Below are 9,769 nucleotides of genomic sequence, written 5' to 3' on the forward strand. Positions count from 1 at the left end.
GTTGGTAGGTTTAAGGCATTTATGGCACAGTGACAGCTTAGGCAACATTGTACAAGAAGCAGGAGAAGTTCCAGTTTGGTGTAGTGGTTAGAGTGTTGGATGGTAGTGTAGGAGCCAAGGAGGGTTCAAATCCCCAGTCAGCCATGAAAGTCACTGGGTGACCCTGGGTCATTCACAGTCTTTCAGCCTTACTTACCTCACAGGGTTGTTGTGAGTATAAAATAGGGAGGGGAAAACTCTGTATACAAAGCTGAGCTCTTTGGAGGAAATGCAGGATAGAACTGTAATAATAAATAAAGGGATAACTAGATAATTGGGCCATATCTCAGCTGATTTCAGGGTGATTTAGGTGAGGCAGATAGAACACAACTTTAGGGGGGGTTTTTTTGTATTGTAACAGATACACTAACTATAGCCACAGTGATAGAGGAGGGAAAGAGGATTCAACAAATATTGCTCACCAAAATTGCTCGTCTTAAATTTCTCAACTACTAAATGGAAAACAACCACCCCTTTCCAAGCAAAACAAAAAAAAGAAAGGGAAATGATCCTGTAAGCTGAGTCAGTTCAACCAACCATGTTGCTTAATTTTACTGTGTCGTAATAAGTCATTATTATATTTATAATTACATTTTCCAGACTGAAGAAGATTCTGGGGAAGCTTGCTCACTACTTCGCGACAGTGTTCTGGTCCTAATAAAATGCACTACGCTTTTTTTACTGTTGGATTTATTCTTATGGACAAGCATGCCTACCTGTATTTATCTACATTTATGGCTAAATTACTGTATTTACAGTTACTGCGCTTAGAGACAGAATAATTCATTGCTTAACAGATATAATATAGTCAACACATTTTTTCCCAGAAATGCATTTTTTTTTATTCTTGTAAACACAAATCCACTTGGCACTTCCACCTGCTCTAGGAACTCTCATATAAGTGGTGAAGTCAGGAAACAAAGATGGATGCAGAAAATGAGGTGGGTGGTGGGAGCTCCAGGTGAGCCCAACAGAATAGCAGAAGGGATCATAGTGACTGAGGGGGAGGAGACAGAACAAACTTCTCACTTCTCCCATCTGAATTCTCTGGCTTGTTACCTTGATGATACTCCTAGATCAGAAAGAACTCTCCTCTCCTTACCTGGACTTTTGCGGGTAGATCATCACTCTAACTCATTGTCAACAAATCATAACTCGGAGCAAAAAGTTGTCACATTAGGGTTGAGATGGGTCAAACTGTACACCTGAATATGTCTAAGAACCCTAAGGCTTTGGGTCAGAGGCACGCCTTGAGATGTAGTCCCTATGTAAACTCTTTCATCAGGTCAACCTATGGTCCTCTAGATGCTGTTGGAACTCCAATTCCCATCCATGCCAGCCAGCATGGCCAGTGGAAAGGAATAATGGGAGTTTTAATCCAGCAATATGTGGGTTGCTATTCTCAACAGACTAAGGGCAGATCCACACCATACATTTAAAGCACATGACCCCCCACCCCAAGGATCTTGGGAACTGTAGTTTCCAACTCACATAACTACAGTTCACAGAGCCCTTAACAAACTACAGTTACCAGGCTTATTTGGGATAAGGCACGCACTTTAAATATGCATTAGATATGCTTTAAATTTGTGTCTTGAATTTCTTCCAATCTTCCTCCACCGTCTCTTCTCCCAGGTCTCGGATTCTGCCAGTCATCTCGGCCAGTTCCATATAGTCTATCAGTTGCATCTGCCATTCTTCCAGTGTGGGTAGATCTTGAGCTTTCCAATGCTTGGCGACAAGTATCCTTGCTGCTGTTGTTGCGTACAAAAAGAATGTTCGATCCTTTCAAAACTTATTTACAAAAACATTGTAAACTGTATGAATGTTAAGAAGGATGCCAGAGTATAAACAATTTGGCACCATTAAGCTAGAAGAAGTGAAATACGAAGAGAAGCTAAAGTTAAGAAAAGGCAAAGTTTGGGAAATTTTAGGTTATATTTTAATTTTTAAGATCTGAATTAAAGTCACCTAAATTAGAGAAACAACATTGGAAAACCAGATAATAAGAATAGAAAAAAGGGGATAAATTTGCTGGATAGAAATTTATTGTTAGGAACGCAGGAGCGGGAGATGTGAGGAAGTCCAAGAAGTTAAGAAAAATATGTTAAGAGATGTGTTATATTCTACTGTTCTTTTGGTATTGTAACTAAGATAAAAATTATTAATAAATATTATAGATATGCTTTAAATTTGTGGAGTAGATCTGCCCTAACTGATGTCATCAGAGTTGGCCCAAAACATTTGTTGGCTGTGGCTGAGCAGGAAATTGGGATTAACCCAGAGCATTCACATGCTCCTTGACTCATTTTGATTGCAAAGCAGCCAGTTGCTATAAAAGACAGCTGGCTTCTTTAACTCTTTCAGTTTTTAGGAAAAAAGTGTTGGCTAATGGAACAGTTCACTTGTCCCAGAGGTATGAGCCCACAGTGACACTAATTTTCTTAATGGCTGTGAATCATGGGGGAATTCATTTTTTGGTGAGACATTCTGAGCCAGGTTTTGAAAGACTCCAAACCCTGTTTATTTCAATATATTTTATAAGTCTTGTCTAAATTTGTTTTTGTAGTTCAGCAACATCTGGAGGAGGGCCACATACATGTCCAGCTGGCCATGTCCTCCCTGCAAGTTTAAAAGGGAAAGGGGAAAGGAAAGATGCTGTGGTGAGCAGGGCCTGTTTGCAGCTGCTTCCATCATATCCGGCTGTCTGCGAGGCCCTAGACCTCAGCGCCCAGGTCCATCACTTGCTGAACAACTAGCCACACTACCAGGGCATCTGTAACATTCCCATCCCATTAAAGCGCTAGACATTGTTGCTCCTTTCTGAGGACTGGTCACCCTCGCAAGGACCCAGCAGTTCTCAACCCTTGTGGCTCAAGAGCATCTTGGTTTGAGGAGTATCCCACAGATTCTTTCAATAGCAAGCACACAAGTTGTTCTTTCCCCAATTTCCCCACCCTCCTTCCTTAAAGTGTGTGTGTGTGTGTGTGTGTGTGTGTGTGTGTGTGTGTGAAAATTCCTGCATTGCAGGGGGTTGGACTAGATGACCCCGGGGAATCCTTTCCAGTTCTATGATTCTGTGAAAAGCGCAACTAACTCTTCCTACAAGATTGCTTTAAGGTTTCTTTCAGACCCAGCAATCCTGTGTCCCCCCAAGACAACTGCAACTCCTTACTACTGCTCTGACCCAATCCCTGTGCACGTCAGAGATTTAGGGGGGTTGTCTCTAGACCCCTTCAGCCTCCAACCACTACCTGAGATCAAATTTGACGCTCCTTTGGACATTTTATGTGGGATTCTAAACAGTAGCTTTACCCACGTCCAGGCTGTCGACCCTGTGCCGGAAAATCATATACAGTACTAACATTATAGGAAATCAGGCAGGTCCTGGATTGGTCAGCACCCGACTGCTTTCTGCTTGCTCTGAGCTTCCTGCGGGAATATTGAATCCCGTGTCTAAACAGGGTGTTTGTTGATTCAGACGAGACGGATGAATGAATGAATGAATGAATGGAAGAAGAAATAAAGCCCTTTTAAGAGAGGAAAGGAGTTAAAGTTTCCTGTGATTCTGCTGTGCCTGCAGCCCTCAGACCTTCAACGGGGGAACTGCCAGACGATTCCACACAGCAGCACAACGGTCCATTCAGCACAGTTTTCTCTACACGGACAAGCAGCAGCGTTTCAGGCGAGGAGTGTCTCCTCGCTGCCGCTGTGGGCTGAACCTGGGACCTTCTGCATGCCAAGCAGATGCCGTGCCACTGAGCTGCGATCCTTCACCATGTTTTACTTTGCCAGTTTAGGCTGTAGTCCTATCCCCACACGCCTGGAGAGTAATCCCGCACTGGATTCAATAGGACACGCTTCTGAGTAAACAGGGCTAGGGTTGCGCTGTGACGTCAGAGATCAAAGGACCGATTTCCTTTGGCCAGAAACAGCCAGGGAAGTTTGCATATTGAAGCTCAGCACATGAAATGGTAGGAAGTACAGTATTAACCTGCTGGGTTTCTGTTTGTCAATCAAGTTTTAAAGGCACCGGAGCCTCCGAAAGAGTAAGGGGAAATTGGGGGCTCTCATATAGAGCTTTTAAAATATTCTCTTTTTACATTTTGCCAACTGGAGACTCCTGTTTTATTAGTCTTTCCAGGCTGACCACACAGGTGCCAAAAGTTTGTTTCCTTCCTATTTCCAAATCCAATGAATTGGGAAACGAGCGTGTTTGCTCAGAGGTAGACCTCACTGCTCAATGAGACTTCTCTCAAAAAAGCGTGCCTCAAGCGGTCGCCTACGTAATGGGCAGCGCGATCCTATGTGCGTTTGTTCAGAAGTTGCTACAGTAATCGGTTCAGCAGGACTTAACTCCCAAGAAATTGTACTCGCAGCCGTCGACGATCATAACCCATCTATCCAATGAGACTACTCAGGAGTAAATACTGGGCACGCTCTTCTTTATTCTAACGGCTGGACATCTAGAAATTTCCGCTAGAAACCGCTTCACTAATTCGTTCCCAAGCAGAGGACTGAGCGCCTACTCGGTGCCATACATTGCAGAGAAGGAAATGCTCAGGACCATAACGTTACAGGTGTGATGTTTCATCCTCCCCACCCCCAATCTGATCTTGCTCTAAACCTAAAAGCATTCTTTTCTTTTAAAATAAAAATATATCTATTGGAATTTCTCTTTGCTTTTTCACGGGTGGTTTCGCATTGACCGCCGGTGATAAAATTAACAGGAGAACAGGATCCGCTCTCCTGTTAAGAGTGGCACTCACTTTGGAATCACGTCTGAATAGCGGCAGAGCGGGGAACGGGCGCTCAACCCTTCGCTTTAACCAGGAGCATTTCCACATCCTCCTTGGCAGGGCTGAGGCAGCCACAGATTTTTTTCGCGGTGGCCATTTGCCTTTCTCCATCCATCCCTTGGCCCCCAGGAGGGGAGAGCGCTCTGGGGTCCGGCACACGGGTTTCCCACGGGCATCCAGCTTGGCCACTGGGAGGCCAGGATGCAGAACTAGATGGGCCGCTGGCCAGATCCAGCATTACTCTTTGAAAGTCCTTTTGGTCATCACCCTCTGGAAAAAAAATTACCCGGCTGGGTCTGGACTGGGAGGAGAGATATAGCGTGGCAGGAGGCCAGGGTGGCTGTGGAGAAAGTCTCTCCCCCCCCCCCGCCCTATTTTAGACTGATGCTCCGGGACGATCCTTGCCCCACACTTTAGCTGTCTGCTGCTGCCCAGCCTGTATCGGCTCCCCCAGCCACAAACGAGAACGCAAAGCGTTGAAAGGCAAGGAAAGGTTTCCAGAGCTCAGGAATCTCCCCGGTGGGGACTAACCAGACACCGGGCTGTTTGAGCACCAGCCGCCTCCCTGGCGCCTCTAAAGCCGCCTGCGCGCCCCCTTTCCCCGATCCCAGGTTCACCTGCACGTGGGACCATCCTGGCGCCAAGCAGAGAGAGACCCGCGCTGGCCCCGAGGACACCGGGGAGCCCCCGCTAAGCTTCTATGAAAGACGAGGGGAAGAGAAATCGGACGTGCTCTGGACTTTAGCTATTGCAAACCAGACACCCAACAACCTCCCCTCCCCCGCCCTCTTTAGACCCGGCCCCCACGTGCCCGTAGCAAATTCGAGACGGAGCCGGGACTTCTCTTGTCGCCAAAGGAAGATTGATAAACCAGGAATCCTCTTAATCCTACAGGGGGCGGGGGTGGGGGGAGGAAACGCAGTTTGATTCTCCAGTGAAGCTGCCACGCAAGCTTTGCTGTGTAGGCGCAAAGAGGAGACGAGGCGATCTGTAACTATCCGGCTTCCGATGAGAGACGGATCTCCCGCGGATTACGAGATTTCCCTCTCGAGAAAAAAAGGACACCCCTCGAAGGGGGAAAAGTACACCCCCCCTCCCCCTCCGGCTTCCTCGCGAAGGTGGCTTGTTATTGTTCTGTCTAGCGCCTCCCGGGAACCCAAACATCCTGCCGGGAGGAGCAGGTGTCCCCGCGCCAGGCACGACTCGGCGGCCGCCAGGCCATGACTAAGAGTCCCCTGGAGAGTGATGGATTCGCCCCTTCTCGCTCCTCGCCCCCCGCCGCTCCTCCTCCACCTCCGCTGCCGACGCGGCGCTTGGCGCTCCAAGTGCCCGCGGTTCCGCCGAGCAGCTGGAGCCCTGCCGGGCGGAACGTGACCACTTCAAGCCGGGAACAGGCACACACCCCGGCGGGCGGGAGGAAGGGGGTTGGCGTGCGTGTGGTCCGACGGCCTGTCCGCTGCCACCTCCTGCAGCAAGAGGCGCGGGGAGCTGCGCCCCCCCCCCCGCGATGCCACGCCGGGGGCTCTTTCTTGGCACCAGGGTTGCATTGGGCAGAGAGAGCAGGCGAGCGGTCCTCTCCGGCAGACTCCGGGCTGACTGGCTCGGGACGCCCTGAGCCCGTCCCTGCGCGGGGCAGCGCTGCCCTCGGGGTCGCCAAGGCAGTAGCGCGCCTCCCGTCCGCACTGCACCCCCCTCTCTAGGGGGACCTGCTGCAGCGAGCAAGGCAAACGCGCACGAAGTGCTGGCGGCGGATCTCCACAATGCAGAGATCTTAAATATACAGTGCTACCTCGGGTTACATACGCTTCAGGTTACAGACTCCGCTAACCCAGAAATAGTACCTCGGTTAAGAACTTTGCTTCAGAATGAGAACAGAAATCGTGCGGCAGCGCAGCAGCAGCAGGAGGAGGCCCCATTAGCTAAAGTGGTGCTTCAGGTTAAGAACAGTTTCAGGTTAAGAACAGACCTCCGGAACGAATTAAGTACTTAACCCGAGGTACCTCTGTATAACTCAATACATACACTTATCATGATCCTTATTCAGAAATACGGAGAATAGCCCCGATCTTCCCCGTGAGAAACAGGTAAAGGGTCTGCTTTTGCACCAGGGCACCCCCCTCCCCCGTTGATTCAATCCCCATTTATTCAATGGTTGGAGTGGGGTTATGGATCATCAGGCTGCCTCTGGTTTTCTGCCTAGTGTGATTTAGATGCCGGGGGCAGGGTGTTCAAAGGTTTCAGCACCTCAGCTTTCTTTGATGCTTGTGCAAAAATTAACCTGAAGGTAACAAGAGTGACTCCCCTGACTTGGTGTTTGAATGGAGTTTCGTTGATCCCTCCCATCGACCCGCAGGCTTCTTCGTTAGGGCCCCCGGCCCTTGCCAAAGTGACCAGACGTTAAACATTTTACACAGGAAACGCAGCTTTGTTAAATTCGGTGTCTCGGGGAAATATACAGGGGCAGCAGGATTCTACCGATGCTTCCTCGGAAGTAAGTCACCACTGAGGTCTTACTCTCAAGTAGCTTCACATGGGATGTCAACCTTTATAAAGGGTTTATAAAGGTTCTCTAGGGTATTCTGCGAAGCAGGTTAGGCGATATGTCACTGTCACGTTCACAGGTATAGGAACGGTGTGGCCTTTATGTGTAATCCTAAATATCCCCTCCCTGTGTTTCGGATCGCAATTGCAAATAAGGTTTGCAATCCCATTTACACTTAGCTGGGGGTGAGATCCGTTGAGCACTGAGAGACTTACTTCCGAGTAAACATGCATAGGATTGAGATGCACATTGTTTAATGTGTGGGATAAAAAAGGACTGTGCATTGTAAAAGTGTTCCCCAGAGAAATGCTCGCTGGGTTTTGGTGAAGAGAGAGCCTTGCGCTTATTCAGGGATGGATGCCAACTCCGTAATAAACGTCAAGAGCCGAATTCTCTACACATCCACTAGCACCACTATGACCATTGTAATATACAAAGAAGTTTTTAAAAAGGAAAGCTGCCAACTTCCATTTTCTGCAATGCAGCATTTTTTGCAGTAGATGTCGCCTCTAATAAGTAAATAACCTGCCCTTTGGGTTTGTTCATTAAAAAGATACGGTAGATTTTGTAGGGATGAGAGTATGGGGTGGCCTGGATATTATTAATGACTCGAGACGATTTCCCTTACATTTCATTAATCGTCTGATATGTCCCGCTCCCCCCTCCCCGCGTCCCCCCCTTTCTCTCTCTCTCTCTTCGTCCGATGACCTCAATGCAAATAAACCTATCAGATGTGCCTAAATGACTGGCAATTTTTTTTGTGAATGGAATACTCAGTGACTGGAGGATGACGTAATTCGGGAGCTGGGGTTTCGTGGTCAAGCGTGGATTGGTTTTATAGTTGATAACCGAGGTGCTGATTGGCTGGCGGGCAGCTCGTCGAACGCCTACACACTTTTGCCCTGGCGGTAGATATAAAAGGGGGTCGTTGGGCACGGAAGACCATCACGACTGGGAAACGCACACCGAGGCCGCCACCTGCACTACGCTTTCCTCAACAAGCTTTGCATCTGAAGGTAAGTGCGTTCTCCTTTTATTGACTTTCCAGTCCAGGGAGTGCTGAAAAGGCTTCTCAGTGGCGGAGAACTTGCAACTCCTCAAGTTCGGAGGATGTTAGGCTGATGCTGGGTCTTGTGGCGTCTCGTGCTTCTCTCCTTGGATTCTTGAGCAGAACGACTTTTTCCCCAGATATGCTTTGACAGGTATTATTTATTAGTCACTTGCTTCGGAAAAGGCGTGAGCGCAGGTTGCAGAACGGCAGTTTAAAACCATTTCCCTTTCTGCAAGGTGAAAATCCCCCTTTCGTTCGTGTAGACTAGAGGCTGCCCGTTTAATTCTGAGTATTTTATCAATAAGAGTCGTGCAAAAATGGCACGTGGGAGATGCCTTCAAGAAACCTAATTTCGTGTAATTGGGAATGCTCCTCTGGGTATGACCGCCCCCGAGAGTAACTCTGCTGCAGCAAAGAAGAATCTCGTGGCACCTTCAAACTATTTTATTGCAGTCTGAGCAATAAAAGGGAACTGCCTGCTTCCATCAGGTGCAGGAAGGTGTTGGACCCAGAGGCGTGGCAGGGAGGGGGAGAGGAACCGTTTTACAAAATGAGTAGGGCTGCAACTCTACCCATTTACTAGGAAGATGTCTCCATTGAATTCAATGGGAGTAGCTATATACAGGATTTCACCGTAATGAACTCATCTGGACACTAGAGACACAACTCCTGGCATAATCTATTAGTTTCCTTTAAGATGCCACAGAGCTCTTTAAACAAAAGTATTGCGTATGCAAATGTATTATATTCCTTATAATTCCTGGATTTTGTTTTTCAGAAACAATTTTAAAATCCTCATTTCCGTAACAGGGCTATTTATTTAAATGAGGACACCCCCTCCCGATTTTTCAAGTAATCATTTATTTCAGCGCAAAGGATTATGCCACCCCACCCTTCTTTTCAATTTAAAACAAAATACACAAAATTTCTACATGCAGTTATGAATGCGGATCTGGCCGCATTTTATTCGTTTCCCTTGATCTTTCGCGCTCGACACGATTCCCAGCATGGCGTGAATATTATCAACGATTTCATAGTATTGGTCCCCATCTGTTGATGAAGTTGACCTGGTTGCCTTCTGTCCTCCAGCTATATATCAACTCTGCGAAATTTCCCAATTTTCTTCCTACCTGAGCATTGGCGACACAGACATTCTTTGAAGATAACACTTCGAAAATAAAACACACACAAATCCTACCAAATTGGGGTGGGGACCTAGATGCAAATAGCAGATGATCCCATGACCCTCCCCCCCTTTAAAAAAAAAACACCTAGGAAATTAAAGCATCCTTAGAACCTCGATCCTATTACGCATGCTAACGCAGAGCTGGCCGTAAT

General features: G+C 47.5%; 1 protein-coding gene and 1 long non-coding RNA gene across 2 annotated transcripts in view; both read right to left on the reverse strand.

Annotated features, from left to right (window-relative positions):
- PSMA1 (proteasome 20S subunit alpha 1) overlaps positions 1–9,769 on the reverse strand; it is a 395,619-nt gene that overhangs the window by 120,576 nt on the left and 265,274 nt on the right. The gene's annotated exons all lie outside the window — the stretch shown is intronic.
- LOC309339030 lies at positions 2,557–5,535 on the reverse strand. The gene is made up of 3 exons (XR_014155143.1): positions 5,456–5,535; positions 3,405–3,569; positions 2,557–2,661 (listed from the first exon to the last, which is right to left on the reverse strand). It is a non-coding gene; the product is annotated as an uncharacterized lncRNA (long non-coding RNA).

Source organism: Podarcis erhardii (assembly GCF_964252035.2).
Source record: "Podarcis erhardii genome assembly, chromosome: 1".
NCBI classification, from domain to species: Eukaryota; Metazoa; Chordata; class Lepidosauria; order Squamata; family Lacertidae; genus Podarcis; species Podarcis erhardii.